Source organism: Nuphar pumila, chromosome 3, assembly GCF_984573655.1.
Source record: "Nuphar pumila chromosome 3, dmNupPumi1.hap1.1, whole genome shotgun sequence".
Lineage (NCBI taxonomy): Eukaryota > Viridiplantae > Streptophyta > Magnoliopsida > Nymphaeales > Nymphaeaceae > Nuphar > Nuphar pumila.
Genome location: NC_143251.1, coordinates 37,501,974 through 37,509,308, shown reverse-complemented (window position 1 = coordinate 37,509,308; position 7,335 = coordinate 37,501,974). Strand labels below are relative to the sequence as shown.

At 38.9% G+C, this 7,335-nt stretch overlaps 1 pseudogene across 1 annotated transcript; it reads left to right on the top strand.

The window, feature by feature from the left end:
* Positions 1–503: 503 nt before the first annotated feature.
* On the top strand, positions 504–3,406 carry LOC149842618 (hyperosmolality-gated Ca2+ permeable channel 4.1 pseudogene; annotated as a pseudogene). The gene has a single exon (XR_016431080.1). The product of XR_016431080.1 is annotated as a hyperosmolality-gated Ca2+ permeable channel 4.1 pseudogene (transcript).
* Positions 3,407–7,335: the final 3,929 nt, after the last annotated feature.

The window sequence follows — 7,335 nt, the reverse complement described above, 5'->3', positions numbered from 1 at the left end:
GCCAACCCGGCTGACCCGTTTAATAAAAGGGTTAGGCGGGTGGGTCGACCCGCCAACCCGTCTGCCAACCCGTCGACCCGCCAACCCAACCCGCCAACCCAACCCGTCAACCCATCAACCCGACCCGTCAACCTGACCCACGAACCTGAGAACCCATTTACCCGACCCAACCCATTTATTAAATGGGTTGGCGGGTCGTGTCGGGTTACCCGTTTATTAAACGGGTCGGGTTCGTGTTTGCCACAGCCGACCCATTTAATAAACGGGTCGGGTTCGGGTTGAGGTATGCTGACCCGCCAACCCTTCGGGTCGACCCGCCAACCCGACACGATTGCCACCCCTACTTGCAACAAATAAAATATGTAAACATGAATGCAACGATTAAGGAGAGGAGCTCTTCTCACCGCATGGTAGTTAGACTAAGAAGCTCCTTACCATATGACGACTCTCTGAACCCCACAAGAAATAAAAGTGCGCGGAGCCACGAGTGCTACCTTGGCCTTCCAGGTATCCACCCTTCTTTTCTTCCTCCTATAGGGTTTCTTTGGGAGCCCTAAATCGCTCTGTGGTGTGGCAATGAATTAAAGATCTTGAGGTAACAATTGGATTCTCTTCGATTTTTGCATTACAATGAATGAACTCGAGTTGGGGATTAGGGTTCTTCGATTCCGATTCGTGCTTTTCTTGGATGAAATTTTCGCTCGGAAAATTGGTGTCTATGCGTTTGGGCAAACGATGTTGGATTGAAAATCGAGGGATTTTGAAGTGTTTGGAATCTTTGTTTCCTGCTGAATATTATGGTTGATTAGATAAAACTGTTTGTGAATATGGAGAATTTTGTGAATACGAGTCTTTCTCTTCCCCCTTCTCCTTCTGCGTCGGATGAGCCTGCTTTCGAGGAAGCTTGGTATGGGAACATGCAGTATCTTCTCAACATCTCCGCGATCGGGGTGTTCTGTTGTGTGGGTCTCTTCTTGTTTGTGAAGCTCAGGAGCGATCACAAGATGCCCAGCCCTTCTGGCCTCTTCGCCAAGCTGCTCGCTGTTTGGCACACGACGAGCCAGCAGATCGCTCGGCATTGCGGCGCTAACGCAGCCCAGTTCCTGTACATCGAGGGCGGTAGCTTCGCTCTGTTGTTTGCGATCACCTTCTTTGCATTGGGGTTGATTCTTCCGTTGAATCTTTACGCGGGCAATGCGCTGATGGATGATCAGTTCTCGAAGACGACCATCAATCATATCGAGAAGGGTTCGCTTCTTTTGTGGGTGCACGTTCTTTTCATGGTTTTGGTTGTTTGCGTGGTTCATTTTGGGATTTTGACGTTGGAGGATCGGTTGAGTACTACACGGTTCCATGATGGGACACCCACTGTGAATTCAGTGTCAGTTTTCACGGTCATGGTCGAGGGGATACCGAGGAGTCTTGCGGTTGATAAGCGGCCTCTTGAGGATTACTTTTACCATAGGTACCCTGGGATGGTTCATAGGGTCATTGTGCCACCGAATTTGTGTTTGTTGGACGACCTGATGGCAGAGCTAGTGAAGGTTCGGAATGATATATCTTGGTTGCAAGCTCGTCTTGATACAATGATGGCGACGGAAGTGAGAGAATACACAATGGGTAATTATGGAGAAGATGGTGCAGAGGTCTCGCCTTATGGGGCACTACATTGGCACCACAGTGATGTTCACGCACGAGTTAAACACCTATTTAAGGAGTTCCTGGCGAATATGGAGGTGGTTTGGAAATCGGTTGTGGTTAAACTGGGTCTCACTGATGAACAGAAACTGCAAAGGTTGCAAGAGGTAGAAAGGAATTTAGAGAGAGAAATAGCGCTCTTCAAAGAAGGTAGGGCTGAAGGTGCTGGAATTGCCTTTATAATCTTCAAAGATATATATTCAACAAATAAAGCAATTCAGGATCTTAGAACCGAACAGAAGAGGCCAATCGGAAAATTTTTTCCTGTGATGCAGTTGCAGCTCGGGAGAAGCAGATGGAAAGTTGAAAGGGCTCCACCAGCAGCAGATATATATTGGAACCATATAGGAATGAGTAAGCTTTCATTGAAGATTCGTAGAGTGGCAGTAAACACCTGTTTATTGTTATTGCTCTTATTCTGCAGCTCTCCTCTAGCTGCAATCAGTGCTGTGAAAAGTGCCGGGCGGATCATTGATGCAGAGGCCATGGACAATGCTCAACGTTGGTTGGATTGGGTGCAGGGTACAAGCTGGGCTGCGACTGTAGTTCTTCAGTTTCTTCCGAACGTTCTAATATTCCTGAGCATGTACATAGTTATTCCTTCGGCCCTTTCTTCATTGTCCAAGTTTGAACGGCATTTGACTGTGTCTGGGGAGCAGCGGGCTTCACTGCTGAAAATGGTGTGCTTCTTTCTTGTCAATTTGATACTATTGCGTGCATTGGTTGAGTCATCATTGGAGAGTGCTTTACTTCGAATGGGTCGGTGTTATCTGGATGGTGAAGATTGCAAGAGGATTGAGCAGTACATGAGTGCATCATTCCTTTCACGGTCTTGTTTGTCTTCCCTTGCATTTCTCATTACAAGCACATTTTTGGGGATATCATATGATTTGCTGGCTCCAATCCCTTGGATTAAAAGGAAACTGCAAAAGTTCAGAAAGAATGACATGCTTCAGCTGGTTCCAGAACAGGGTGAAGATTGCCTTTCAGAAAACCCAGAAGACATTCTGCGGAGACCTCTCATTTCCGAAAGAGAGAATGGTTCATACAACATTTCTCAAGGACAGGGTCTAAATTCCATCGATCTACAAGGGCAGGACCTTTGTGTTTATCCAATCACAAGAAGTCTTCATGTACCAAAACAGACCTTTGACTTCGCACAGTATTATGCTTTCAATCTGACAATATTTGCCTTGACTATGATATATTCTTCATTTGCCCCACTTGTTGTTCCGGTCGGTGCATTCTACTTTGGATATAGGTATGTCGTGGACAAGTATAACTTCTTATTTGTCTACAGAGTGCGTGGTTTCCCTGCAGGAAATGATGGAAAACTCATGGATAGTGTATTGTGCGTTATGCGACTATGTGTAGTTTTGTTTCTCCTGTCTATGCTTTTATTTTTTTCAGTCCGTGGAGACTCTGCAAGGTTGCAGGCTGTCCTCACATGTGGAATATTGCTATTGTATAAACTTGTACCTTCAAGGAATGATGGATTTCAACCATTTCTGTTGGACGGGATGCAGACGGTTGATACTGTTGTTGATGGACCAACGGATTATGAGGTTTTCTCCCAACCCAGTTATGATTGGGATGCCTACAATATATGAATTATTATTTCAAACTGTATTCACTTGTTTCCCAATGCCACTATCCTTGTACAGAATTCTTTTCTTTTTATGCTTTCTTTTATTAATTTCGTTTTTCACGTTGTGAGTTTGTTTTTCTTTTTTCTAGCATTGCTGCCTTTTGGATGTTTGGAAATGTGAAAATTTTCTGAACATACGCTTTCTATTCCAACGGTTGGGCTTAGTACTGTGAAAACTTGGCTAGCTTTATTCAGAGGGAGCTCCCACATGTCTAAATGCCAGTTATTGACCTGTATCAGTGTTTGTGGGTGCATATATTGCTGCAAAGTGGTATTACCTGAAAATAAAGGACCACCACCACTCTTGTATTGTGTTGCCAAAACCTGATCTTTAGCAACTAAGACACTGTTTGGGAGCCTTGCATTGAAATGTAAACGCCAATTCCATGCCTGGCCAAAATGTGATTAAGGAGTTGCCAAAAATATCGTCTTGTGAATGATGTTGAAAATGTGCTGTTGGGGCTGCCAACGCCATTACCGATGTAGTGTTTTGGTAGCACCACTGCTTCCAAACTGCACAGATCATGATGGCACGGGCGAAACCGCAATACACCTCCAATTCAAGGCTCCCAAAGAGCCGCCTAGAAGTTGTTGTAAGGTTCTTATCGGTGTCTGTTTGGTTATTGACTTCTCAGGAACATTAACTTTGAATGATACATGACTAAAGAAAGATCCATCAAAACGATTCTTTCTGGAGATATCATGCTAAAAATAAAAAAGCACATGAAAAACCAGTTAAGATGATATCTGCTTCATGTTTTCCTAATATTTAGTTATCATGTGCATGAAACGAGGCATGATGATTATGATTTTATGGTTGTTTAACAGCATTTACTTTGCCTGTTACTAATGGATGGAGAGCAAGAAAATATATAATATTCTAATTCAATCAGTTTGTTTTGAGGTCATACTGCTGTGATACTTCTTGGTAATCCGTCCAACTTTTTCTTGATGTCTTTTCTCCAAGGTTGCGTTGCAGCGGCAGCCATTTGGTGTTCAAGGACATAGAAGTGACCAAGTTGAAGTATAGGACGCCTTTTGTTTTCCTTGGATTTGTTATCTTTTTCTGGGGTTTGGTTTGGGGTTATTGTGGGTGGGAAGTACCATAGTTGCATAAAAACTCCATTCTGTGTTGCCGATCCAGTTTCAGACGTCCAAGTATTAAGTACTTGTATAAAAACCAGTTTCAAGAATGCTGAAGCCAGTTTCAAAAATGTCAGGAAACTCGTTTTTAAATGCATAAAAAATTTGTCTCTAAAATTATAGGAAACTGGTTTCTTGTACAAGTGAAACCAGTATAGAAACTGGTTTCATTTGTGGTGGTAGTTGCCATTGTAATATACAACTTAAAACTGCCCCTCCCAAGTAAAGTAACATATGGAATCTTAGAAATATAGTAATCTAGAAAAAAATTAATCTTCTTCCATCCAATTTCTGAAATCATTAGCACAAGGAAAATAAGAAATTAGAGACATGAGGGCATTGTGTCCTTCGTAATAGGACTTTTATTTAAGTTCAGTTTTTGTGTTCTTGTTCTTAGCATTCTTTTTATTTCACATATATGGTGCCATTATTATTACAAGGTAAAAATGAGATCTAATTTTCAAAAGCACTTATGAATTTTATTATAAACTCATTATTGTAAAAAAAGGCTGTGTATCATAAACTTGTATTAATGTCTATTAGAAGCTAGTACTAATTAAATGAAAATTGATTGTACTGTACAGATAATTTGACATGTTTTCCTAAAAATCTCATAATTTTTTATATTCTTCTTATGTCCAACATTGACTTTTACCCTTTGCATACGCGGAAATGATGAAGTTTGCACGATATATCACTTCGCTCCTCGGGTGCCGCATATGCCCACTTAAAATGATGTTTGCACATCTTTTTTTTGCAGACTTCATGAAGTTTGCATAAAATTATATGCGAACTTCCTAAAGTCCTCACATATTTTATGCGGACATCCTCAAGTTCACCTATATTTTATGCAGACTTTCTATGCTTATATTTTATGTGGACTTTCTCATCTTAGCTTATGTTCGTTGTTTGCATATTTAGGAGAAACAGTCTATCTTTTAGATGATGTTTTTTCTCAATCGCTCATCAGATCAATGTGATATTAGTGGCAATGAAAAGTTAACGCCCTGATCTGTCTCTTTTCTTTATTTGTTTTTTTTGGATTTTTGATGCAGGTGGCCAAAAAATAGCATAGAACAGATGAAAATTGTATAACCTTAAAAGGTGCAGAACATGTTTCTATTTCGGTTTTGGAACTTATAAACAAGAACCTAGAGAGGGTTTTAGTTCTGACTCAAAATATAAAAGTTATAGGCATGTGTCTTAGCTTTTCAACGACTATAAAAACATAATTTTTCAACATCTGATTAGAGAGATACAAATATGAGAACAAAGATTATTTTGCAAAAAACAGTCACATATTTGGGAGAAAATTTTGCATATATAGAAGTTTGCATGTGCAAAGGGTAAAAAGGTTTTTTTAAATTTAGATATTTGCGATTTTGGACATGAAGAAAACATAAAAAATTATAAGGTTTTAAAAAAAAACATGTCTAATACCCATATTGTAAGATCATTTTTCACTTATTAAAGTGTATTTTAAACTTTTGAGGGCCTTGCGTACCTGTACCACAATGAGAAGAACAGTTTATCTAAAGAGATGCATGAATCTACTTGACCAGGTCGTTGTACTTGCGTAACCTACTAAGGTTGATTACTTCCATGCATGACCTAGTAAGGTTGATTAATTCTTTTGTTTTTTTGTTCTCGGTTTATTGGGCAATATACTTCTCTAAAAAACTCAAATATGGTTCTAATTTTATCTTGTGCTCGATCAAATTTAATCTTTAATTTGAATCTTAAATTTTTTCCCATACCTATATTGATTTTCAAAACTCATATATATGCCTATTTATTACCTCATTTTATATAATTGAAACCGAAACAAGCTAAGCATATGTACTAATTTGCCAGTTCTCTTTTATGCTTGAAAAAACATTAAAGAGAGAAGGGTAGAAGACCCCTTTATATACAACTCAAGAGGGGCCAAGGGGAGCTCCCAAAAGAGTTGTTGGGAGCTTCTCAACGGTCACAAATGTGACCGTTGGGGAAAGTACCAATGACTCTTTGAGGGAATCTCCTTTTTACCCCTTTAATCAATAAAAAGAAAATAAGAAAAAAAGGTATAAAAATACAAAAATGTCTCTAATAGACATGTTTATTTACAATATGAAAAGACTAAATTACCCTTGAGCATTATAAAAGATATATATATATATATATATATATATATATATATATATATATATATATATATATATATATTAACACCCTCTCTCAAACTGACGGTGAGATCACCAAGAGTTTGCTTAGGAGAAAGTATAAAACGGGGTGATGACAAGGCTTTGGTAAAAAAATCTACCAGCTGATACTTTGAAGTGACATATGGCAGTTGAATGGTGTTGTGTAAACATTTATCTTGAATATAATGGTAGCTCATCTTAATGTGCTTTGTTCGTTTATGGAAGGTGATTGCTAGCAATATAGATGACACTCTTATTGTCACAACACAAGTTCAAAAAAATAGAGATAATGAGTCTCACATCTTTGAGTAGACTTCTTAATCAGACAAGTCCAGTTGTAGTTGTGGTCATTGCTCTATACTCAGCTTTCGTAAATAATAAAGATACATTTTATTGTTTCTTACCTCTCCAAAAGATTAATGATTCTCCAAAAAAAATACAATAACCTTTGGTAGAAATACGATCATTAGAGGTAACCCCAATCATAGTCAATATAAGCAATTAATTTAAGAGACGAAGAAGATAATAAGAATAATCCTTTTGTTATTGATTATTTCAAATATTTGATAATTTTCATGACGATGACCATGTGAATAGTAGTAGGAGCATTTTAAAATTGACTTGCACTGTGAACGACATTAGCAATATCTGACATGGTAATAG